This window comes from Canis lupus, chromosome 21 (assembly GCF_003254725.2).
Source record: "Canis lupus dingo isolate Sandy chromosome 21, ASM325472v2, whole genome shotgun sequence".
Classification (NCBI taxonomy): domain Eukaryota; kingdom Metazoa; phylum Chordata; class Mammalia; order Carnivora; family Canidae; genus Canis; species Canis lupus.
In genome coordinates this window covers 8597030-8624675 of record NC_064263.1, presented here as the reverse complement: position 1 = coordinate 8624675, position 27646 = coordinate 8597030, and the positions used below count along the sequence as shown (strand labels likewise).

The 27646-nt window shown below is 39.2% G+C and overlaps 1 long non-coding RNA gene across 1 annotated transcript; it reads right to left on the bottom strand.

Moving 5' to 3' along the window:
* Window positions 1-167: 167 nt before the first annotated feature.
* LOC125752137 (uncharacterized) lies at window positions 168-27104 on the bottom strand. The gene is made up of 3 exons (XR_007404611.1): window positions 25370-27104; window positions 11333-11484; window positions 168-1234 (listed from the first exon to the last, which is right to left on the bottom strand). It is a non-coding gene; the product is annotated as an uncharacterized LOC125752137 (long non-coding RNA).
* Window positions 27105-27646: the final 542 nt, after the last annotated feature.

The following is a 27646-nucleotide window of genomic DNA, read 5'->3' as shown; positions in this document are numbered from 1 at the left end:
CAGAAGCAACAGAGGGAGCATAGTCCAATTAACACCTTGATTTCAGACGTCTGGCCTCTAGAATTGTGAGAGATCAGGTTTCTGTTAGCTTAAGTAACCTGTTTTGTGGTACTTTGTTATGGCAGCTATAAGAAACTAATACAGTCATGATTCATACCCAAGGAGAAGAGTCTACTTAGTGGACATTTTATTAACTGTCAATCTTAACTAACTAGAGATGCTTTGCTCCAGTAGGAAAGTTCACAACAAATCCAGAAAGACTACAAAGTTTTTTTTTTTTAATTTTTAAAAAATTTTTATTTATTTATGATAGTCACAGAGAGAAAGAGAGAGGCAGAGACATAGGCAGAGGGAGAAGCAGGCTCCATGCACCGGGAGCCCGAAGTGGGATTCGATCCCGGGTCTCCAGGATCACGCCCTGGGCCAAAGGCAGGCACCAAACCGCTGCGCCACCCAGGGATCCCAGACTACAAAGTTTTGAATGCTGTAATTTTGTGAAAGAGTTTGTGATTTTCAATACAGGTATAAGTTTAAAAATATTTTGTTAGTTCAGGCTAGCAAAACAAAATAGCAAAGGTAGGGTGGCTTATTTATCTTAAACTGTGAGAAAATAAATTTCACAGTTGTAGAAGCTGGAAGTCTGAGATCAGGGTGCCGATATGGTCAGGTTCTGGTACAGACATTCTTTGTGACTTCTAGAAGGTCACCTTACTGTCCTCACATGGCCTTTCCTTGGTGCTATATGAGAGAAAGAGCAAGCTCTCTGGTGTCTCTCCTTAGAAGACCACTAATCCTATCAGATCAGGTCTCATCCTCATCAGCTCATCTAACCCTAACTCCCAGTGGCCCCCTCTCCAAATAAATACCATGGCATTGGGGGTTAGATCTTCAACATATGAATTTGGGAAGGGACATAAATATTTATTTCATAACATATATGTTAGACCAGAAAGCTATATATTATTCACTTTCTCCTTCAAATATATCATGAGACCAGGTTAATGCATCTTGGGTGAGAAGGGACAGAATATGTCCAGTGATTAGTAAGACATGGCCTCTGCCCTCAAGCATCTTACAGACTAATGGGAGAGACAGACTGTCAATAGGACATCCTAATTTAATATGGGAGGTACAGTGATGAAGGTGAGCCTGCAATACAGCAGAAAAGGTGCAGGGAAATCTTCTTGCAGGAGACCCGTGAGTTCAGGAAAGGGGCCATATCTCATTCCATTCCCTGCATGGAGAGCATAGCACATTGCAATAAATAAATTAGTGTTTAATAAATACTTGTTGAAGAAGTAAATGAAAGAATAAATGAAGCATATTACTATTAACTAGAACACCAAAATCCTTCCCATCAAGGATGGGATATTAGAATTTCATTATAAAATTCTAAAATATAAGCTGAGGTACTGTTTAGGAAAAAACATTGGATTAGAAATCTAAAGAATAAGTTTTACTCCTCACTGCCTTACACTAGCTCTGCAACTTTGGATAAGAGCCTAAGAAAGAATACAACTGAGAGCAAAGGGTTTCATCCAGTCCCTGTTAGCTCTAAAATTCTGATTCTGGGATTCCCTTTCTAGATTTCATCTCAGGAACGTTAATAATAACATCAGGAGTGCTAAAAGTAACTCATTACTCTCTGTAAAGTTAAAAAAAGGACCCAATGATCCAAATAATAGCCACAGAATATTTATTGAATTAAAATAGTAAGTAGTGGGATGTCTGGGTGGCTCAGTAATTAAGCGTCTGCCTTTGGCTCAGGGCGTGATCCTGGAGCCCCAGAATCGAGTCCTGCATCGGGTTCCCTGCATGGAGCCTGCTTCTCCTCCCTCTGCCTATGTCTCTGCCTCTCTCTGTGTGTTTCTTGTGAATGAATAAATAAAGTCTTTTTAAAAGTTAATGAATTAATTTAATTAAATAAAATAGTAAGTAGTATATTGCCGAAGTGCCAATGGGTTTTATTTATTCATTTGAAGGTATTTATTCAACTACTACTAAGTATCAGCCTAGATACTGGGTAATGATATATTGAAATATAAAATATATATGTAAATTTAATATTATATATATAATTTTTAAAAAAATATTTAAATCTACTTCTGAGCAACCTTCTAATAAGCTTTTTAAACTCTTCAACCTAACTGCTCTGTTGCCCCAATCTCATGTTAGCAGTGCTCTGTAGAAAAGAATTTTCTCTAATGCTTTTAGTAGTGCTTGGCTCTTATATCTGAAACCTGGGGTTATTTTAGTTGACAAAAGCCAAAAATAGCTTCATAAAATGCAGCCTCTTTATTCCCCTTAGAAATCTGGAGAGTTTTAATAAAGTTTCATTCACTTCCACTTTTGGGGGAAGTAAGAGTATTTTTTAATTCTTCCTGAAGTCAAGTCCATCCCAGTATCAATCCAGGATCCCTTCCCAGACTTTCCTACACCCTAAACAGATAATGCCCTAGCCTCAAGTTCCAAAGAATTGTAGAATGTTAGTGACAAAGTGTCCATAGAGCTGACTTAATCCAACTCCTTCATTTTGCAGATAATGAAGACCTAGAGGAACGAAATGATTACTCAAGGTCATTCAGCTAAGGACTTTGTGAGGTTGAGACTATCACCCAATTCTCCTGACTTAAAGTTACAATTGCTCCACTAAACTCTGGAGCCCAATTGCCCTGTTTCTTTTTTGTCCTTCACACGCCTTAGCCCATAGATGTGGGCATTCTGAGAACTCTGTCATGCATTCAACTGGTTTCTATCTGTTTAGATCAAGGGCCAGAAAACTTTTTCTGTAAAGGGTCAGATAGTAAATACTTTAGGCTTCGATGGCTATATGGTCTTTGTAGCAACTACTGAACTCTCACTGTAGTGCAAAAACTGCCTTAGACAATATGGAAACAAATAAAAGTAGCAGTGTTCCAATAAAACTTTATTTACAAAAACAGGCAGTGAGCTGGATTTGGTCAGTGGGCAATGGTTTACCAAACTCTGGTCTAGATAAATGTGTCTTCCCTACTCCTGATCCTAGAAGCCTACTTCCCCTGATTATCAGGGTAGAATGAAAGATATCGCTTTCTTCTCTTGTAAAAACAAGATCTTGTTAATTTTATACATTAATCCTACAGAAATATATTGAATATTTACTTGAATATATTGAATTGAATATATTACTTTATGGAAAAAGAACAAGGGATAAAATAAGCTGTTAATAATAAGGTATGATATCTATTGAGAATTTATTATGTCCCAGTTACCAAAGTACTTTTATGTATAGGCTTCCCATTATCCTTACAAAATCCCATGTGACTGCTAAGGAAAATAAGGCCCAGCAGGAGTATGAAATTCATCCAGGGACACATAGTTAGAAAGTTGTAGAAGTAGGATTTGCATCCAGACATGCATGACCCTTATCACTGCCACCTTCTGACTTCCTGAGATCTTGGGGGATCTGGCCTCTTTGTTACAAAGGAAGTATGCTCTGACTGGGGTCCATGTTGTCTTCACTTAGTAGCAGGGATCCCCCCCTCCATCTACTCCTCTACCTCTGCTCTCTTGTTTGGCAGTGATTTGTATTCTCAGAGATAGCTGTGAATGACACGAGTTGCTGAATCAAAAGAACAACAAGAAATTACAGTGATATATTAGTTTAGGTTTCAAAATAAGATTAAAAGCCAAATTACACACCTTTCAAAAACAATTAGTCTTTCAATTTTTCAGTATGTGTGATTTGCCCCTCACCCTCACTGAGCTAGGCACTGCTGCTCATGCAAGCAAGATTTTGGAGACCTGAGGTTAAGGCCTTACTCTTCAGCTAAGTAGCTGAGATAATCTTGGCTAACTATGGTCCTTACATTCCCTTTCAGTAAAATAAGGAAGTTTTATTCAACACTCACCAAGGCTCATGGTCTAGCTAAAGAGTCTACAAGGAAGGTAAAATGCCACATAAGCAGCCCTCAGGGTTTGAGTATTCTTTAAAAAAAAAAAAAAAAAAAAAAAAAAAACAACTACTTCTGCTCTGTAAGGTTCATGTGAAGGATGTTTCTGGGAACCAAGATTTAAGTACGAGCACTGACTTGACACAAAGATATGCAACTGCATTTGTGTGAGTACACATATGTGCATGTTTGTCCAACACTATAATGCAATGCTGAGGACTCAGGCATAGGTGTCAAATAACCCTGGTACCCTATTTTGATTTTATCATTTGTAATTGCATGGGACCCTGCCAAGGGAGGATTAATGTGGACTGAAAAACAGGTTTTCTTTAGCTAAGATATAAGAAGGGGGAGAAATAGAGGTGAGGGCATTGGAAACTCCATGGAGTAATAAATTGAAACACTGGTGACTATAGGGGAGATGTTAGATTCAAATAAATTTAAAAAGGAAATAAAATGAGTAGGAAGGCAATGAGCTCTCTGTCCATGGAGGGACTCAAATAGCTCCTGGACATTCACATTTTTTTTTGAAACTTACAAAAAAAGGAATTTAGTTACCAGATAAGAGCTCAGCCAGATAGCCTCCAAGATTCCTTTTGACTCTGAAATTCTGTGACCCTACAAATATGTGAAAAGGATTTGTTTGCTTATCCTCTGTTAAATGTAGAAATAGTCCAAGGATCCTCTAGGTTTAGCTTCCACTCTTTTTGGAGTATCATGAAGAGCACTTAGTCTAGCCTTTCAGTATTCCCAAAGGACATTTTCTTCCTTAGAGCCTAGACAGTCGCTCAAGCTATTTATTTGTTTGGAATGTACGCAGTTACCTAGAATTCATTATTTTTTCAAGCAAGATAGACTGAGAGCCGTCCAAGTGGCTCCTTGGAGTTCCCAATTCAATGTTCCCTAACTGCATAGTCACAATCCACAAAAGCTTACATCACTACTTAGAGTATCCCTGTGACTAATTAGAACCCTCAGTGGAATGAGCTGCCTCTACAAGGTGTGGGTAGTTGGATTAAATAGTCTTTCATTTGTTTAACAGACCATACTGTTGCACTTTCTAAATGACAGGCTTAGTGCAAACCACTGGAAATATGGGAGCCACTTGCCATTAGCCCTGCCTATACCTAGTACCCAGCATTATTGTTGTGATTGATAATACCTTGTATCTGGATCTCTGTGAAGGCGATGCCAGTGCTGAATGCAACAGAGAGAAGCAATACTGCTGGAGCCAAGTGTGATGAGATGAAATGGGATGCAGCATCAGCAATAGAAGTACACAAGATGATGTCCTCCTTAGCAGGTGCATCTCTGTCTCTGACTTTTGTTTTTAGCTGCTTTGAGAGACTTAGCAATAAAGTGTCCATGAATGCCTATGTCCCAGATTTTGGCATGTCCTTATCAAAGTCAATCATTTGAACTCTGTTTTGGAGCTTGCACATTCCTCCCTACAGATTATCCAGCTAAGCGTCCAACTCAGCATTCTTGAGAAAGGCTGTGGTGTCCACTTCCATTTATCATATCCTGTGACCTCCCTCTCAGTAGATTTCCTTTACTTGTACAAGATTTATAAAACATAAGAAATGAAGTCATTGTATTCAGCTATGTGCAGGCATAGGGGCATGGACAGTACAGCATATTTCCAAATGCTTTCTGGCAAACACCTGATAATCACCCACTTCCACGATGCTGGCAGCTGAGACCAAAGGTAGTGGCTTCCCTTTTACTCCTCAACATCAGTGTGTTCTGAAATCCAACCCCAGCCCTTCTAATCTTTCCCCAGTCCTTCCAAGTCATATAAACCTCCCTCTGGGCCAAAACTATAAATCGTAGTAGAGTTTAACTATGAAGAGGCAAAGTCTTTTAAGAACTTCACTACCAGGAAGGACAGCAAAGCAGGAACTCAAGTATGGGCAATGAGACTGGGATAACAGTAACCATTCTAAGTGGTCAGAGCAGAACAATGCCTAATAGAAAGAAACCTTCAAAATATGAAATGTGATGACATACTCTAGCAGTTTCTTAGCTATCCCTCTTTAAACCATCCTGGAATTAATCCAGGATTGTCCTCAGAGACTAGTGAGAAAATTAACTTTGAAGTGGGTGTCAAGAGGCCTAAGTTTTGGAGTATGTAAAACTGAAAAGACAGAACTTAGTTTGTCATTACCATAACATGCTTTATTCTTTTCCCTTATCTTTCAGCCATTGTGTTGTACAAAGAACCATGGACACAAAAGAAATAAGGAATGAAAGCTATTGGGTGTGTTAGAGTTCCCTAAATTTTCAAGTGATTCATTCAGGAAGTGTTCTCAGGAGAAGAGGTGAGTGAAGGGAGAAAAGCCAAATGGTCTCATCTAGAGACTAGCTTCATTGTCACAGGGAAGTTCTGGAGAAAAAATTGCACTACAAACTTAGCCCCACCTTGTAGCAAGTAGGATGGCCTTTGTATGACTATGCCAGTCAGACCTTTGCCCCAAAAGAGAAAAGGAGGGATAGCCTCCAAGGTGAAGTGTTCCATGTTAGTCTAAAGCAATTCTCCAAAGAAGGGGATAGCTGTGATCTATTTCCAGCTAACACTCCCAGTGGATGGGTTATGGGCACCCTTGTTGATTCAAAACATCTGGGCAAGGCCCCAACAGCATCCACTTCAGTTTACTGCTTATAGCACTTAGATCCATTTGTTTCCTACATAACTTCACTCCTTCTGAGTATGGCTTCTAGAATTCTCACATGTCTCAATTTCTTGGAGAACTTATAGGAAGATAGTGAATTAGGATGAACTATATCCCCTGCTACTGCCACCGCTGCTTAGGCATAACTGATACTCATCATCCCTAACTTCTAATGTATGTGTTAGATTTCCTTCTCCTTGGGCCATATTTCTAGTCTAAGTGGCTTGTGTGATGGATTACCACAAATTCTCATCCCTAGAGGTCTATGCTCTTATTAGACAATGGTTGCTCTATGTGTCAATTTGAAATTACAAGTGGGCATGAAAGTACAAGAGATGCTTAAGTGGATTATCTCTATGTTAGAAGTATGAGGAATATGTTAGAAGTTCATACAAGTGGGCATGAAAGTGCAAGAGATGCTTAAGTGGATTATCTCTATGTTAGAAGTATGAGGAAGGCAAGGAGAAATATGTTCCTTGCCTTCGTTATGTATGAGCAATCCTACCACTTCATGATAATCAGGGTTAAATACCTCTGCCACTATAGTGACTCCTTTCTTTGGCTGATGGTCAACTAGCTTGAGGATCCCAAGATGACCACATGGCAGCCATAATTTTAGGTTAGTAGTATTCTTACTATGTCTCCTGGTAGCAACAATACCCTCTGCAACCTACGACCTCTATACCCACAGAGCCTAATTTTACAGAAAAGGTTTGCAAAAATTCCATAAGTGGCTTACGAGGAATCAAAATGAATGGTACCTATTTCTACTTCTACTCTTTGATTCTCAGGCCCATATATGCTACCAACTGGGAACATAATATCTTATAATGCTTTATGGTTTAAGGTATATACTGGTAGCACTCCATCTTTGCATGGTGTCTTCTCAAAGCTGGTACTTGAGCTGTGACAGCAGGAACTTATTTTCATTACTCCTCTAAGCTGTAATCTTCTGGATAGTATAGCATGAGGGAAAAGCTGTGGATGCCATAGTCATGTACTGTTTATTTCCAAGATTTTGCAAGCCATCCCAGCACTCCGGGTCCTTGCCAAGGTACTAAATCCTATGTCACAAGAGATTGCCCCCAATACAGATACTCCCTCTTATCTAGTTTTATATTCTACTCCCCATGATCTAGTATCAGTTCACTCACAGATACTCTCCAGTTCCTGCCAGTACATGTATACCAGTTCTGCAGCTATTATTGGACACATTCCTGTTCTGTCTCAGTAGGATGGTTAAGTTCCACTGCAATTTGACCTTAAGTATGCATCTGGGACCAGAGGAGATAGGACAGATCCCAAGTTGTCTTGTAAAGCTCCTGCCTCCTTTGAAACCTCTCAGTCTTCAAGCAAGGGGGCAAGGTTGGTAGCACTCTGTCTCTAGAAGCTACTTCTGCCAGCTCAGAGAGTTCCAGGGAATCTGGCAATTCTGGGTTCTTAAGCGCATCTTACCAGCGATCCCCATCCTACGTCTCACAGCGTCACTCATTCCTTATGAGGGCTATGATTTTGGCATAGAAGACTTGCCTCAGCTGAGATTTCAGGCCTCTAAGAAGTTCTTCCCTCTCCTGAGTAAGTTTTATTCCTGACCTTCAGCTGTGCTTCTCCTCTAGCTATTGGAGATAAGGTTCTGTTCTTTTTTAAAACTTCCAACAAAATTCCCTGCTTCTCACTTAGCTTTAAACTATTGATAGCTACATCTGAGACTATCATTTTCTGAGTAAACTGATGATGGTAAGAACAGCTACCTAATTCCAAAGTCTTTGGATTAATTTTTCCCTGCACATCTTAAATGCCCAATACAATGCACCAGGTAAAACAACTTTTCCACATCTATCCCAACCCCAGTTCAACTTAGGTGAATGTCTTAGCAAGTGCACTGCTACTGATGGCAGAGACTATCAAGACCTCACTTATCACTAGTGACAGGGGTCCTCATTGCCATCCAACCAGTGAGGGAATCAACTCCAGAATCCCATCCCAGGACCATTTGCAATACAAACTACCTCAGGTCCAGAAGCAGAGCCCAAGAGCAAAAATAGGAGTGCTCTTAAGAAAAGAGCAAGGGAACAGCAGGGACAGGAATAGGACAATTGCTAAGCAAGAATGTAATCACAGCTTATGGATCTGATTCCATAAGCACATTCTGAAACACAAACTGCACCACAGAAGCAATCCTACCCTGAGGCAAGTGGCCCAGCCTCTCAAACATCTTTGCCAGTCTATCTGTCTACAGTTTGCAGTAGGTGTGCAGGGGAGCACACAGCCAATTGCAGCTTACATTTAGCCAATGGTACTTCTCTAGGGAGAGAACAGCTACAAATGGTAACCAGCCAACCCTCACAGCAGCTAGGGAAAATGAGTGTGGGGAGTGAGGTAAAAGGGATCTAGACTGGGCCCAACAGCATCCACTACACAGGCAAGTGGAATTCTGCTCAAGAAAATGTGAACGCTTCTAATTGAATTATGTAGTTATTAATTCATTTTTAAAATTTAATGAGTAGTCACCAGTATGGGGTGAATTCCTTATCACTGGAGAGGTATGATCTGAGCTGGTTGGTCATTTGAAACTAGTGAGGAGCCAATCCATTGACTTTGAAGTCCCTTCCACATCTGAGATGCTATTACTGCACTCAGTGGTGAGAAAAAGAGTCAAGAAAATGAATGAGGGAAAAAGAGGCTGAAAGAAAGAACCAAAAAAGAAATCGATGCCCTAGAGAAGAGGGTAACTAGCTGGAACAATTGACCATGGACAAGTTTGAGGTGCTTGTGAACTCCTGAATCTCTATGTGAAATTCTGTGTGTATGGGAATGTGCTTTTTGCTAGGAAAATGGTGTGTAGCTTTCACTATATTCTCCAAAGGGTCTGTTCTATAAACAGAATTAAGTGAGAGAGAATGGGTCCTTCGTAGAGAAGCAGAAATCCCTCACTGGGAATTCCCTACATATTCCATGGCTGAGTTTTCCTTGTACTGTTTTGAAAATGCATTAATTGAATTTCTACGAGAGGAGACTGAAATCAAAACACCAGAGAATAAAGACTGTACCTGATATTCAGCTTAGAAGTTTTCAACTGGCATTCTGCAGGGCTAGTCCTCCAATGGAAAAAAGGAAACCAAAGTAACTGAGGAAACTTCATTTGTTCTAAGCTAAAATGAGGCCATTCCTGGGGACTATCACAACCTTATCATAACCCATGCCTTTGCCACATATATTTTGATTCTGACTCGAGAGAGAGAAAGTTCAAGTTTGGGAAGAAAATTACCAGAAGAATGAGGAATCACCTCAGAGGACAGAAAAGTCCTACTGTAGAGGTAACATATTTCTCCGGAATCCAATAAACCTCAGCTCCATGTCAACAGCTCACAAAAACAGGAAAAGGCACACAGTCCTTATTACTAACCGAGCAGTCCCACATCATGATTCAGTGGTGAGGATGGATCTGACCTGCAGGACATGCCCTTATGTGATTTTTATTATGACAACATTGATTCACTCTATTGCATAGACTATGGAAGGGATTTTATGGTTTATCTAAACGACTTCCTCATTTTATCAATTAACAAGCTGAGGCCCAGAGCAGAGAAGTGTCATGCTTGAGAGTGGCAAAGGTGAATCTAGCTCCAAATAATACCGCACAGAAAAGAGAACTGAGATTCTGAAACTAGGTTGCCTCAGGCCAAATCCTGACTGCTGCTTACTTGCTGACCTGAACCAGGCCAGGTAACCTCACAGTTTACTCACCTGTAAAAGGAGCATTATGTTATTGCAGATGTAACAAGTTGGTTCCTAAAATTGCTTAGCACTGACCTGGTATATGATAAAGGCATAGTTAACATTATTAGCCCTACTGATTTTTTTTTTAAGATTTTATTTATTTATTCATGAGAGACACAGAGAGAGAGAGGCAGAGACACAGGCAGAGGGAGAAGCAGGCTCCATGCAGGGAGGCCGACGTGGGACTCAATCTTGGGACTCTGGGATCACGCCCTAAGCAAAAGGCAGATGCTCAACCGCTGAGCCATCCAGGCGTCCCTTTATTTTATTTTATTTATTTATTTTTAAAGATTGTATTTATTTATTCATGAGACACACAGAAAGAGAGGCAGAGACATAGGCAGGGAGAGAAGCAGGTTCCCTACAGGGAGCCCTACACAGAACTTGATCCCAGGACCCCTGAGATCAAACTGGGATCATGACCTAGCCAAAGGCAGATGCTCAAACACTGAGCCATCCAGGTGCCCCTGCCCTACTTATTTAAACAAAAGTCACTTGGCTCCAAATCCAGTATTTTATTCAATAAAGAACACGGGATTCAAATTCTGAATATTTTACCTACTAAATGGAGCATTTTAGACATGTGACTTAACCTCTCTGTGGACTCATTTTCTTATTTGGAAAGTGACAATAATAGCATATCTATCACACAGAACTATATGAGGACAAAACAAAACAATGAGTATAAAGCACCTCACGTTTAAGAAACACCCCACCTCCCATGACCCTTTGCCTGAAAGCCTCTGATTTAGAACTTCATATTGTGAGAGAAGAGGGTAAATGGTTAAGAACTCACAGAAAAAGTAATGATTATATTATTTTATATAGTATATTCACTTTTATGTATATCATCTTCATTATCCTCAATCCAAAACTGCATCTAATATTAACCTAATTAACTAATTTTACAGATGAAGAAAACAGTGTCAGGAAGCTTGAAGAACTTACTCAAGTCTGCAATGTCAATATGTGCTAAAGTCAGGAGTCCCACCAAGGTGCCAGGTTGCAGAGCTTTGGCCATTCCACTCCCTCACACTGGGGTAATGGGAAGTTAGCATCACATCCTCAAGCCCCTCCCATTTGTACTGCTCTGTGCTAGGCTGTGAGGGGAATACAGACAAAGGGAGACGAGTGAGAACTGTCATTATTGGGTGCTCCCATATCCAGGGTTTACCAATGATATTCCACTTAGGAAGACATGATATCCTATGAGTCTGGAAACCTGCTTCAAGAAGACAGTACAGTGTCTCATTGTCTTGTCTTTCAATTTAGCATTGATTTTTTTTTTAATACTAAGGTAAGCAACACTGGTGAAGAGGCTCCTAGGTCTGTCCACACAGATGTTGACTCAGTCACCATTCCTCAAACAATTATATTAAGTAAACTTCGAGGTGAAGAATGAACAGCCAAAATCAATTGGAGTTGCAAAGTCCAAACAGGCTATCTGCACAAATATTAAAAAGCCTTCCATGAATTTAGATTTAACTTCTAATCCAAAGGTTATTGTCTGGAATTCACTGGCCACCCCAGTTCAGAAACTATAAGCTGGAAGAACCAGCACCAACACAGATTTGGCTGTAGATAATTCAGGTTTAGAAAATCAGCTTATCTGAGCTGTGAAAAATTGCTAGTTTAGTCCATTTCTTGAAGAAACCATAGTTCTTATAATTATGATGATTAGGCTGACGTGCTCCTACTGAGCTCCTTTCCCTTATCTGTGTCTACATATTGCCACACAACATTTTAGAAACTAAAAAATAATTATACCCAGATCATTGGTGGTTATTTCAGCTACACATATCCACATAAATGACTTTTTACCATATTATAATAATTAATACATGAATATTACTTTTCCAAAGGACACTCAAATATTTTATTTTATCCTCACAACTCTAGGAAGTGGGCTTAAATTATTCCCAATTTCAGACAAGAATATAGAGATATTCAGTGATTTTATCCAAGATTACACAGCTGAAAATTCAAGCATATGTAAGGTAGTCTGAGTGTCTTTACCTAAAAGCTAGCTTTTATGCTAAGAGACCAGATGTTAATGTTCAAACATCAGTTTTCTCATCTGTAAAACAGGAAATTAATAGTACCTAAATCATTACATTGTGAGAATCAAATGAGCTTATTCATGTAAAATCACTTAGAACAGTGCCTGAAATATTATAAGGACTCACTAAATTCTAAATGTATTTTAATATTTCATAGATGTAGCAATGGGCTCAAAAAGCACTCAGGTTCAAATACTGACCCAATGCTTTCTAACTGGATGACTCTGGGAAGCCTAAATATAATATGTTAAATAGGGTTACGTTATTTTTACCCTAGTATCTTCACAGGATGCATGACATAATGTAAGTGGAAATACTTTGAAATTTGCAAAGTGCTATGAAAACATGAGAAGTTATTGTGTCAGTGCAATAAAAACTCTTCAGGCAACAGAAATGATACTAGTTAACAAATACTGACTCCTCGCATATGTGCCAGACACTGTGCTCAATGCTTTATAAGCTGAGTCTCTTGTCATTCTCACAAAGACCTCAAAGGGCAAGTATTAACATCCCAATCCTATGGATGAATATGCCAAGGCTCAAAGCAATGAAGTAATTTTCCCAGAGTCACTCAACAGTAAGTGATGGATGGCATAGGACCCAAAATGAAATCTAGATCTAAAGCTTAAGCTTTTAAGCACTATACTATGAAGATGAGCTAGTGAACTTTATAAAGTGAAGAAAGGTCCAACAATAAAAGAATAGCATATTTTTATAAATGCAAGTCTCATTTATAAAGTATCAATTAAACTGAGTAGATGGGCTTTGCCTGGCCCTGAATGCATTATCAGAAAATAATAAATTACTTTAGCTAATAGTTTTGTCATCTTCACATACGGACGTTCTCCCCATTTGGGGATTCTACTGGGGAATCCCAAAGTGATTTCTAAATAATCTACATAAGTATTTATACCTCTTTCAACTAGAACCCACCACTCAAAAGAAAATGAAAACAAGAAATATCTAAAGACAGTGACTCTCTCTCCCTCCAACCAGGGTATTCCAGGGAAGGAAATTAAAATGCCACTTCAATGGGGAAAAAAATTGAATATTTAATCTTGGGTATTTCAATCTGTTCTTTTGGAACTTGGCAGTATTACAAATTTATTGGCATTTTTTTTTAAGGAAAATACTGTGGGAGGTCCGACTGGATTTATTTTTACATAGTCATACCCCTCCCAACCCTATTTAGAAGAGGCCAATCTTGAGGGATGTTTATTTTTTAAAACTCAAAAACAAATCAGAATATTTTTTCCTCCTTTAAAAAAAGTTTTCAATGCATTTTAATAAGGCTCAAACTGTCTCCCTATGAGTTTCCCTCAAGTTATCCATTTTTAATTGTCCTCAGATCTTGGCATCTTGATGCCATGGATAGGAATTGTGGCTCTGTTCTGCCAGTCTCTCCCACCCCCTTCCTTGTATGCTCACTGAAATAAGCTTTGCAGCCATCTGCATCTCCGTGTGGAGGCAGGCTGAATGTCAGCTCTCCCGCAGGCTCCACACAGAAGAGAACTCCAGAAGACCTGCTGATCTCGCACCCAAACTGCCATGCCCTTGACTTGCTGTCTTTTCCTATTAATATTTCAGCACTTGGGTTGCATGGGCTTGGGAAGCTCTTTTGTCTCAATAGGGAGCAGAAAGCAAGCTCCATAGAGGGTCTTTTTTCTGCAGACAGTTTGAGAACAAGTATTTAGTGTGACTAAAGAGAACCCTTCATTAATGACTTTTTGGTAGGCTAGAGAGACTAGATATTCATGGTAAACTTTAAGAAAGACAGAAGAGAAAAGTACAGGTTGGGCTGAATGTTGAATAGAAGGGAAGGATAGAAAAGGGAGAGAAGACATAATAAAGAAAGAGGCTAAGAGAGAAAAAGTTGAGAAAGAAGAGAGAATTTGAGGGAGGAATAAAGAAAGACAAAAAGAATATAGGGACTGTGCTTAGTGTTGGGCTTGCCATCATAGGTAAATCTATAGTAGGAAGGGGGGATTGATAAGAGAGACGGACGAAGGAAGAGAAAAAATAAAGAAACCTGTAATGCCTCCTGTGTATCAAGCATGCATTTGCTTTGGGCTTTCATATTCACTCTCTTAATTGCTCTTTACTAAAGTCCTATCTGGTAGGCATAAAGAAAACTAGGCTCAGAGTGATTTTGAAAGTTGCCTAAATTTCAAAGCTAATAGTAAGGTACAATCCTCACTGACCATTACATCATTAAGCAAACATTTGTTGAGTATCTTATGAAGAGATGCCAAAAGGTATGCCAGTTGTCCAAGTAAGTGACGTATAGTTCCTGCTCTCCAGAACCTCACAAGAAATTATAACAGATTTAGGGGTACCTGAGTGGTACAATTAGTTGAGGATCCATTTTGGCACAGGTTGTGATCTAAGGGTTGTGAGATCGAGCCTCAGGTCAGGCTCTGTGCTCAGCAAAGAATCTGCTAGAGACTCTTTCTCCCTCTGCCCCTCCCTCACACTCTTTCTCTCTCTCTCTCTTAAATCAATCAATCAATTAATCTTTAAAAAATGATTAACAAAAAAAATGATTAACAGATCCATTTGACAATAGAATGGAGTCTAGTCTCAAGCTGACTTGAAGAGATCACAGTTTAGAGAACTCCATATAATAGAAACCAATCTCTGAGTTTCAGAATGAAATCAGAAGTTCATTCTAAGTTGACTAGAATGTCTCTCAACTCTTTAGACTGTTGATGGAAGTTGCTTGGATGTAGTGCTCATGTGTCCCTCAGCTGTCTCTCAATCTAGAGATATTTTACTGAGGTCAATGTTTCCCACACCTATTTGGGTCAGGTCTGAGAAGATCTAGTTCTGAAAAAACATCAGCAAGATGATGGGCTAGGAGGCCCCAATTCTTGTCTCCCCTACAAAAACAAAACAAAACAAAACAAAACACAACAATAAATAAACCACAAACTGACAAAAGTAGCTTTGAGAAAGCTCTGGACTACAATGAAGCAGCAACAGAAATCCTGCAAAGCTCAAAAACTAAAGATGGCTGCACAGACAAGCATAGAAAACATTTTATCTGTATCACCCCAGCCCTGAGTCCAGAGCAGCCCAGTGCCCAGAAGGATTTCCTCTGGAAGACTTAACCCCAAAAGGAAAAGGAGAACAGGAGAAACACAACAAGCCACATCACCACTGTGAACACTTGTAACTTGTAGCCTTTGCTACTGAGGAGCCCCACAGTTTTCACCAATGCAGATCTAGCTGATGGAGCCACCGGGGGTCCTCCTCTCAGGGATGGAGTTATAGCTACAGTGAAACCTACTCTCAGAGACTCTGGTTGCTATAGTGAACCACTTACCAAATCAGAACACCATAATACCTCACTATCTACAGGACCAGAACTGCCACTGCTCAGCAGCCTACTTTTTGAATTCTAGGTCAAGGCTTTAACCTGCCAAAACTAGGTCCAAGCTGCCACTGCTCTGCCCCGTCCTCTGAGTCCTGACATAAGGCTTCAATGGGCCAATGTTGGGGCCATTCTGCTACTATTCTATGACTACCTCCTGGGTCCTAAGTCACGGCTTTGACACAGCATCACCAGGCTGCACTGCTGCAGTTCAGTGCCCTACCATGCTTTCTGAATTACAGCTTTGACACATCATCACCAGGTAAAGCTGCCATTGCCTTGTACCCCACCCCATGGCTGCTGCTTTGAACCTCTGTCATAAGGACTATGCTGCTTTGCTGGTGCTCTGTGCCCAATTCACTGGGTCTTAAGTTGTGGCATTAACCCACTCTCACTGAGGTGTGCTATTCCAGTTTTGTGTTCACTTTCCTGGGACCTGAGTTGATGCTTGGCCCAGCATCAATGTCCTGTGCTGCTGCTGCTCTGGGCCTCACCATTTGAGTCCTGAGTTAAGGCTCTGGCCAATATCACTAGGGCCAAGTTGCTGCTGCTCTGCACACTGCTATAGGCCTAAGCCACCACTACACTGCATTCTAGGGTCCACACTAGTACTGCAGCTTTCCCCCAGAGCCTGAGTCACTGCAGAAAGCCCCAAAGACAGAGACCCCAGTTCCCAGGTGGGAAGCTCAGTGAGATTCAAGAGAATACAGATAGACAATTCAATGAACTCAGGAAAACAATGTATGAACAAAGCCAAAATTTCAAAATAAAGAAAAACTATTTAAAAGAACTAAACAGAAATTCTGGACATGAGGAATTTAATAAATGAAACTAAAAATGCAATAGAGAGCTTCAACAGTAGACTCAATCAAACAGAAGAAAATCTCTGCAAACTTGAAGAAAGATATCTTGAAATTGCCCAGTCAGAGGAGGAAAAGGAAATAAGAAAGAAAAAGAGTGAAGAAAGCCTTTATGGATTATGGGACACTATCAAAACAAATTATATTTGCATAATGGAAGTCCCAGATGGAGAAGAGGGAGAAAAGGACAGAAAACTTACTTTAAATAAACTGGGGAGAGATACAGCCTTCTAGATACAGGAAGTTCAGCAATTCCCCAAAACTATTCAACCCAAAGAGATCTTCGCTGAGATACATCATAATTAAACTAAAAAATCAAAGACTAAGACAATTTTGAAAGCAGTAAGAGGAAAAACAACTTCTTGTGTACAAAGGAACCCCAGTAAGGCTATCTGCAGATTACGTAGTGGAAATCTTACAGGCTGAGAGAGTAGGAAAATATACTCAAAATGCTCAAAGAAAAACCTGCCAACCTACAATACTCTACCCAGCAAGGTTGTTCTTTAAAAACAAAAGAGGAAAAATGACTTTCCAAGACAAAGTTGAGGAAATTAATTGCTACTGGACCTGCTTGACAAGAAATACTAAAATTTCTTTAAGCTGAAATGAAAGGATGGTAATTATTAAGATAAAACATATGAAAGTACAAAATTCGCTGGTAAAGGTAAATAGTGAAATTCAAAATACTCTAGAGTACTGCAATGATGATGTGTAAAAAAACACTTGGAACTCTAGCATATAAGTTAAATGACACTGGCTAAAAAAACTAAAACTGCTATATTTTGTTTATGGACATACAATATTAAAAGACTTAAATTGTGACACCAGCAACATAAATGTGGGGAGTGGGGAAAATAAATGCATAGAACTTTTGAATGTACTTGAAGTTAAGCTGTTATCAGCTTAAAATAGCTCATGACTATAAAATATACTACTAAAGGAATCCCTGGGTGGCTCAGCGGTTTGGCGCCTGCCGTTGGCCCAGGGCGTGATCCTGGAGACTCGGGATCCAGTCCCACGTTGGGCTCCCTGCATGAATCCTGCTTCTCCCTCTGCCTGTGTCTTTGCCCCTCTGTGTGTGTGTGTGTGTGTGTGTGTGTGTGTGTGTGTCTATCATGAACAAATGAATAAAATATTTAAAATGTATATATATACTACTAAAGCCTTATGATACCTATGAAGTCTATATTAGATACACAAACAAAAAAAGAAAAAAGAATAAAAGCAGACCACTAATGAAAACAAAATCATCAATATATAAAGATAGCTAAAGAGGGGATCCCTGGGTGGCTCAGTGGTTAAGCACCTGCCTTCGGCTCAGGGTGTGATTCTGGAGTCCCAGGATCGAATCCCATGCCAGACTCCCTGCATGGAGCCTGCTTCTCTCTCTCTCTGCCAGTGTCTCTGTCTCTGTCTCTCTCTCTCTCTCTGTGTCTCTCATGAATAAATAAATAAAATCTTTAAAAAAAAAAGATAGCTAAAGAGGAAGAAAAGATCAAAGGAACTACAAACAATCAGAAAACAATTAATAAAATGGTGATAGTAAGTACTTACTACCAGTAACTACCTTAAATATAAATTATTTAAAATCTCCAATTAAAAGACATAGAATAGTTTAATGGTTAAAATAAAAAATAAAAATAAAAGACCTAACTATATGCTGCCTACAAAAGACTTGCTTAAGCTTTAAGGATATTTATAGGCTGAAAGTGAAGAGATGGAAAAATATATTTTGTTCAAATAGAAACCAAAAGAGAGCATGCATAGTTACAGTTATATCAGACAAAACAGGCTTTAATTCAAAAGCTGTAACAGGAGACAAATTTTACTATATAATGACAATGTGGTCAATCCATCGAGTGTATATAACAAATATAAGTATATACACATCCAATATCATAGCACCTTAAGATATTAAACAGATCTGAAGGCAGAAATAGCAATGCAGTAATAGTAGGGGACTTCAACACCACATTTTCAACAATAGGTAGTGTCCAGACAGAAAAATCAACAAGGGAAGAGAAGACTTGAATAATACATAAACCAAGTGGACCTAACAGACATAGAGAACATCCCAACCAATAGTAGCAAAATACACACTCTTCTCAAGCACACCCAAAACATTCTCCAGGTCACAAAACAAGTCTTAATTTTATGAAGACCGAATTCACATCAAGCATTCTTTGTGACCGCACTGTAGCATTAGAAATTAGAAATCAATAACAGCATTAGAAATCAATAACAGAAAGAAAGCTAGAAAGATTGCAAATAATGTGGAAATCAAACAGCATGCTTCCGAACAACAATGGGCCTAAAAAGAAATCATAAGGGACATCAAAAATAACTTGAGACAGACAAAAATGGAAGCCCCATACTAAAATTTATGGAGTGAAGCAAAAGTAGTTCTAAAATGAAAATTTACAGTAATAAATGCTTACATTAAGAAAAAAGAATCTCAGATAATCTAATTTTACACCTCAAAGAGCTAGAAAAAACAAACTAAGACCAAAGTTAACAAAAGGGGAAAAATTTAAGATTAGAGGAGAAACAAATTAAATAAAGACTAGAAATACAATAGAAAAGATCAAGGAAAATAAGTTTGCTTGTTTTTTAAAAGATGTATTTATTTGAGAGAGACAGAGGTAGGGCAGGGTGAGGGAGAGAAATCCCAGGCTTGATCTCACAACCCAGATATCATGACCTGAGCTGAAACCAAGAACTGGATCCTTAACCAACTGAGCCACCCAGGTTTTTATTAAAGATAAACAAATATGATACACTTTTAGGTAGACTAAGAAATAAATAAAGATGAATCAAATTAATAAAATTATAAGCAAAAGAGGAGACATTACAACTGATACCACAGAAACACAAAGGGTTATAAGATACCACTGTAAAAAATTAATGCCAAAAAATTACCTAATTTAAAGAAGTGGATAATTTCCTAGGGACATACAATCTAACAAGATTGAATCATGAAGTAATAGAAAATCTGAACAGATCAATAACTAGCAAGAAGATTGAACCAGTAATCAAAACTCTCCCAACAAATAAAAATCCAGGGCCAGATGCCTTCACTGATGAATTCTACCAAACATTTAAAGGAGAATTAACACTAATCCTCTCTCAAAAAATTAAAGAGGAAGGAATACTTCCATGCTCTTTTTATGAGATCAGCATTACCTTTATAACAAAATCAGACAAGAATACTAGAAGAAAAGAAAATCACAAGCCAATATCCCTAATAAACATATTTGTAAAAATCCTCAACAAAATGCTAAGAAACCAAATGCAAGAGCTTCAAGAGCATATTAGAAGGATAATACATCATGATCAAGTGGGATTCAAGGGTGGTTCAACATATGCAAATCAATAAATGTGATTTGCCACATTAACAAAATCAAGGATAAAAATCATATGATCATGATTTAGATGCATTTGACCAAAAAAAAAAAAAGCATTTGACTACATTGAACATTTTTTCATGATAAAAGCTATCAACAAATTAGTTATAGAAGGAACATTCCTCACCATAATGGAAACCATATACGACAGTCCCATAGTTAACATCATACTCTCTGGTGAGAAGTTAAAAATCTTTCCTCTAAGATCAGAAATAGACAAGGATGCCCACTCTTGCCACTTCTCTTCAACAGAGTACTGGAAGTTCTAAACACAGAAATTGCACAAAGAAAAGAAATAAAAGGCATCCAAATTGGAAGGAAAAAAATAAAATTATCTATTTTCAGATGATATGATCCCATACAGGAAGCCCTAAAGACTCCACCCCCAAATAAAACCCATTAGAACTAATAATTCAATAAAGTTGCAGGATGTGAAATTAACATACAAAAATCAATTATGTTTCTATAGACTAACAATGAACTATCTGAAAGAGAAATTCAGAAAAGTAGTCACATTTACAATACCATCAAAAATAATAAAATACTTATGAATAATTTAACCATAGAGGTAAAAGACTCATACCCTAAGAACTGTAAGACACTGAGGAAAGAAACTGAAGACACAAGTAAATAGAAGTTTATCTTGTATTCTTGGATTGGAAGAGTTAATATAGATAAAATGTCAATACTACCAAATCAAAAATACTACCATCAAAGAGGTGATATATATATAATGGAATATTATTCATCCATAAAAGAATGAAATTTCGCCATTTGCAATGATATGGATAGAGCTAGAGAGTATAATACTAAGCAAAATAAGTCAATCAAAGAAAGACAAGTATATATGATTACATTCATATGTGGAATTTAAAAAAACAAAAGAAAAGAACATAGAAGAAAAAAAGAGAGACAAACAAGAAATAGACTCTTAACTAGAGAGAACAAACTGATGGTTACTGGGGGTGGGATGAGCTAAACAAATCATGGGGATTAGGAGAATTAAAAATGCTTGTTGTGATGAGCACCGAGTGTGTTATATAGAAGTGTTCAATCAGTGAATTCTATACCTGAAACTAATATTATACTGTATGCTTGTTAACTAAGTGGTATTTAAATAAAAACTTAATTAAAAAAAAGAACTCAGAGATACCTGAGTGGCTTAGTTGTGAAGCATCTGACTCTTCATTTCATCTCAGGTTGTGATGAAACCCCAAGTCTAGCCCCCCATCAGGCATGGGGCCTGCTTAAGATTCTTTCTCCCCCTGTTTGTCTCTCCCTTCCTCTTAAAAAAAGAACTCATACAACTCAATAGGAAAAAAGCAAATAATCCATTTTATTTTTTAATATATATTTTTGTATTTGAGAGAGAGCGAGCACAAGTGGGGCAAGGAGAAGAGAGAGGGAGACAGAGAAGCAGACATCTCGCTCAGCATGGGGTTCCATTCCAGGGCCCCAAGATCAAGACCTGAGCTGAAGACAGACACTCAACTGACTGAACCACCCAAGCACCCTGCACATAATCCATTTTAAGTGGGCAAAGAACCCAAACAGACATTTTCTCAAAGAAGACATATAGATAGCCAATAGGTATATGAAGAGGTGTTCAACATCACTAATTATCAGGGAAATCCAAATCAAAACCACATAAGATATTAATTCACACCTATCATTATAGCTATCATAAAAAAGACAAGCAATAGCCAATGTTGACAAGGATGTAGGGAATGAGGTACCCTTACACACTGCTGCTGGGAATGTAAATTGTTACAGTCATTACGGAAAAACAATATGATGATTCTTTTTTTTTTTTTTTTAATATTTTTTTTAATTTTTATTTATTTATTTATGATAGTCACAGAGAGAGAGAGAGAGAGGCAGAGACATAGGCAGAGGGAGAAGCAGGCTCCATGCACCGGAAGCCGGATGTGGGATTCGATCCTGGGTCTCCAGGATCGCGCCCTGGGCCAAAGGCAGGCGCCAAACCGCTGCGCCACCCAGGGATCCCTATGATGATTCTTTAAAAAATTAAAAATAGAACAACCATATAATCTAGCAATCCCACTCCTGGGTATATATCTGAAGGAAATGAAATCAGTATCCCAAGGAGATTATCCGCACTTCCATGTTTATTGCAGCATTAGTCATAATAGCCAAAATATGGAAACAACCTTAGTGCCCTTTGACAGATGAGTGGATAAAGAAAAAAATGGATAAAAGAATGGGTAAAATGGAATATTATTTAGCCACAGGAAAAAAGGAAATTCTAACACTTGCAACAACATGGGTAAAAGTGGAGGGCATTATGCTAAGTGAGATAAGCCAGACAAAGAAAGATAAATACTACACGGTATCGCATATATGTGGAATCTACCAAAGGAAAAAAAAAAAAAGCCAGTTTCATAGAGACAGTAAATAGACAGGTAGTTGTGAGGGGCTCAGGAGATAGAGAAATTGGAAACGCAGGTTAAAAGCTACAAACTGGGTCGCCTGGGTGGCTTGGCGGTTGAGTGTCTGCCTTTGGCTCGGGGTGTGATCCCGGAGTCCTGGGATTGGGTTCCACATCGGGCTGCCTGCATGGAGCCTGCTTCTCTCTCTGCCTGTGTCTCTGCCTCTCTCTCTGTGTCTCTCATGAATAAATAAGTAAATTCTTTTTTAAAAAAGAAAATAAATAAAAGTTACAAACTTCCAGTTATAAGAATAAATTCTGAGGCCCTAATGTACAACATGCTGACTACAGTAAATAAATACTGTGTTGTATATTTGAAAACTGCTGAAAGGAATAGATCTTAAGTGTTCTTACCATAAACAACAAAAACAAACAAACATAACAACAGCAAAAGAGTAACCATGTGAGATAATGAATGTATTGTCTTGATCTTGATAATCACCACAGTGAATATGCATATAAAGTCATCATATTGTACACCTTAAATACAAAAAATTATGTTTGTCAATTTTGCCTCAATAAAGTTGGAAAAATAGAAATTTTAAAAAAGAATAGGAATTGAGTTGAGCTACAAAAAAAAAAAAATCCATCTCATGCAAAAATGAAGACCTAGGACCAAAGTACTGTAGGCAGAAGGAAAACCACAAGCACAAAACTCTAAGGCCTGTTATGTGCTAGGAAAGACAGAAGTCTAAAATGGACAAATTTAAGAAAAGGGAAGAATAGGAACTGTAAGCATGGATTGTAAATTGTAACAAGGATTTTAGATTTCATCCTCAGTGCAAAAAGAAGCCATGAAGAGTTATAAGCAAGTAAATGGTGTGATCTCATGTGTTTGAAGAATGGTTTAGGCTGGTGGGGAGAAGAGTAGACAGAAAGTAAGGGACCAGATAGTTGATCAATTCAGTAGTCCAGATGATAAAAGAGGATAGTTAGGACTGGTAGTGGCAACAGAGATGATGAGAAGTTCAGATAAAGAACATCGTGTAGGGGCATAGTCAGTGAGACTGTCTCATCAATTAGATGTGCTACAGAGGGCAGAGCAGAGAAATGGAGGACAACTGCTCTGTCTCTAGTTTAAGCAGTACAGTGGAAAGTGATATATTTACCAAGACTGGGAGGAGTAGGTAAGAAACACGAGTTTTCATTAAGTTGTTGGCATACAGAAACGATAGTTATCTCTTGGATGTTATAGTTTGAGATGCATTAATTAAATATATACTAGTGGTGATGTCTAATAGACAGTTGGGCATAGAAGTTAAAATTCAATGGAGAAATTGGGGCGAGAGGCACAAATTTTTAGCACATACAGGGAGAAGCATAAATAGATAAAAGAAGTGGTCTAAGATCTAAGCCATGAGGTATTTCAACATATAATAGGCCAAACAGAGAAGAGGGAATAAGTTCAAAGGTTAGGAAGGAATGACCTATGAGGTACAAAGAAAATTAGGACTGTGATATCAGGAAAGCCAAGAAAAGAGAGTGTCTCTATAAGAAGGGTCAGAAGAGTTATATACTGCTGAGAATTCCTATAAAATGAGAACAGGAGGTAGCTATTGAATTTGGCCAGATAGAGGTCACTGGTGATACTGAAAAGAACAGTTTCTATGGAGTGTTTGGTAAAGAAGCCTAATTAAAATAGTCTGAGGAAAAAAAAAATAGTCTGAGGAAAGAAATGGAGAAGAAGGAGAGGCACTACATGATTCCTTTGAGAAGTTCTGCTTTGAAAGGGAGCAGAGAAATGGAGCAGGTTTTAGAGATGGACCTCAATCAAGAGAGTAGGCTTTTCTCCCCTCATAATGTGAAAAGCCTAAGTTAGGTTTCCCTGAGATGAGAATTCATGTATGAATAATTTATTTTTTAAGGATGGATGGATGGATTGATTGACTGATTGACTTATAAGATTATGCATGAGCAGGGGAGACAAGCAGAGATAGAGGAAGAAGCAGATGCCTCGCTGAACAGGGAGCCCGATGAGGACTCAATCCCAAGACCCCGAGATCATGACCTGAGCCAAAGGCAGACACTCAACCAACTGAGCCACCCAGGCGCACCTTGTTTGAGTAATTTATTATGAAGACAGTGTCCCCTGAATACTAGCAAGGTAATGGGAGTAACAAAATGGGGAGAGAAAGAGGGCCAGCAAAGGTGGGATCTCTGACAAGGTCCCACTGGAAGCAGCTTCTGCCTAATACATCAGGGGAACTGTGTGGTGTGAGGTACCTTCAGACTCTTCACACCTGAAGCAGGGGATACTGGGCTCTCACAATCACCCCTACCATCTGCCCCCTCCTTCCATTGCAAATAAATTCCAAGAATTTCTGGATTTCTAAGAAGAAATTAGAAGTGAAAGAGCAGGGAAGTGAGTGGGGAGCTCACCAAAAAAGAGACAGAGCAGAGGAAGGAAGGAAGGAAGGAAGGAAGGAAGGAAGGAAGGAAGGAAGGAAGGATGGATGGAAGGGAGGGACGCAGGCAGGCAGGCAGGCAGGCAAGCTGAGAAGTGCACCATCTAAGAGATGGCTGTCCTCTCCTGAAAGAAGTTTCATTGGAGACTTTCATAGACTCTGTAGGAACCTGTTTCTGTTTTGCAGCATGGAATTTCATGCCAAAGATATTTACTGAGCACCTACTACATGCTTATCATGATTCTTCAGTATTGATTTTCAGGCAAGGATGGAGCCTGGGGCCTTTCTGCAATAAGCTGTGTGGTTTCCATAATGGACGTAAACTTATCATATACAATCCAAACACAAAGACTTGTAAGGACTGAAGGGCTTTACTTATGCTTTCAATATCCATTCAACAATCATTTTTTCAACCTCAAGCCCTGAGTACTTACCTGGAGTTCAGTAGAAAGCAGATTGTTTTCTTCCTGCCTCTGACCAGAAATAGAGATTTTGCAATGCAAACTCTGATGACAGTTTGGTTGTTGGCATGAGTGAGATCATGGATTTCTCTGCTCCTACTGTTCTACTGATGGAAGAAGAATATGGCTAACACTCACAACTTGCAGGAAGAAGACAGGGGATTACACAGGCCGATTTCATAGACTCCGCAGCTCTAAACACGTATTCAGTTCCCAGAATTGTTCATCCTGCTTGGTGCTGAGACTACAGAAATGAGTAAGAAAGAGTCCCAGCCTCTGATAGGCTGGACAATATCCAAAGGTAATACAGAAACACATAGAGTACCAGCAAACATCAATCTAAAATTATGTGAATCTCATGCCCATTTCTCTTTAATCCTGACGGAACTGCTCAGCTCAGTAAATTAGCATTTACTCTGAGCCATATTGTGATATAAAAATTCATTGTCACTTTTTGATACCTCCTTCCTTCTCCATAGCCAGGACTGTTGTTATATTTTAAAATCTCATTTCCTTAAACAGGCTCATCAAGCTGACAATGCAAGAGCGGTAATAAGCCCCAGAACGGTTTGAGCCCACCTTGAGACCCAACTCCATAAATATACCTGGTTGCTAGGGCACCTCAGATTCAGAGTGTTTTCTAAGCACGTGCAGGTCCCTTTGTCAGTTTCTAGATACAGTTAGCCTTATAGGACTGGGCATTTCATTGTATTGAGGTGTGAGGATATAATTGGATGGAAAGACCAGTCCATTATCTAGTTAGTAGAATTCTTTCAGGGAGAAACATGACCCTACATTGGTCAAAGCTAAAACATGAAGGCTCCTTCACCCCACAAACATCATGGAGTTCTGTTAGTAACACTGTGCTATGCCATAACCACCACCACCACCACCACCACCCCCAACCCCCCTTCAGAACTCAGGCACACACCGTCCTGCTGTTAGAGCATTGGCAACTCATTTATTTGTCTCCCAGGACTGCTGTAACAAAGTACACAAACTGGGCAGCTTATAAGTAATAGAAATGTATGATCTCAAAGTTCTGAAGCCTGGAAATTCAAAACCAAGGTGTGTACAGACAAGTTCCTCCTGAGGGCTGTAACGGAAAAATCTGGCCCTAGCTTCTCACCTAGCTTCTGGTAGCCCCAGGCATTTATTGGTTTGCAGATGGCAATCTCACTGGGCCTTCACATTGCCTTCTCTTTACACATGTCTATGTCTGTGTCAAAATATCCCCCTTTTTATAAGGACACAGTCTTATTGGATTAGGATCCACCCTAATAATCACATCTTAACTTGATCATTTTGATACTCTGTGAAGACCCTATTTCATAATAAGGTCACATCCACAGTATCAGGGGTTAGGACATCAACAATTTCTGGAGGGACACAATTTTATCCATAACAGCAACTGAGAGCTTGCAGCTAAAACTCCACCTGAGATTTCCCTCAGCTGAAGAAAGGGACCTCTCCCAAGTCATGCACCCTTCCCCATTTCAACTCTCATGTATGATTGATCAAGGCAGGGAGTAAAAAAGCCCAAACACCTTGCCCCAATTTAAGACAACTGCAGGGTGGGGATCCCTGGGTAGCGCAGCGGTTTGGCGCCTGCCTTTGGCCCAGGGCACGATCCTGGAGACCCGGGATCGAATCCCACATCGGGCTCCCGGTGCATGGAGCCTGCTTCTCCCTCTGACTATGTCTCTGCCTCTCTCTCTCTCTCTCTGTGACTATCATAAATAAATAAAAATTAAAAAAAAAAAAAAAAAAGACAACTGCAGGGTATCTCAGCTCCAAAACTCCCATAGTGGTGGCAGAGATCTCTGCCTGGCCCTTCTTTCTTCACTCCCCCTGCAGCCATTAAGCTGACAAATGCACCCCAATAAACTTCCTGCATGCAAATAGTCAAATCAGAGTCCACTTCCCAGGTCATACCACTTGTAGCAGAGCCTCTCTGAGCCTGCCCTGTGCCAGATGCTGGGGAATCAAAGACAGCAAGATAAATCACTGCCCTCCAAGAACTTCCTCAATATAAGAAAATGTTATAAAGAACAGAAAGGCTTACCTCAAACATGTCCTGCCTTTAGGACCACCATTCTCTATTTTTTTTTTTTAAGATTTTATTTATTTATTCATGAGACACACATAGAGAGAGGCAGTGACACAGGCAGCGGGAGAAGCAGCCTCCATGCAGGGGTCCGGTCTCCAGGATCCCGCCCTGGGCTGAAGGCGGCGCTAAAATGCTGAGAC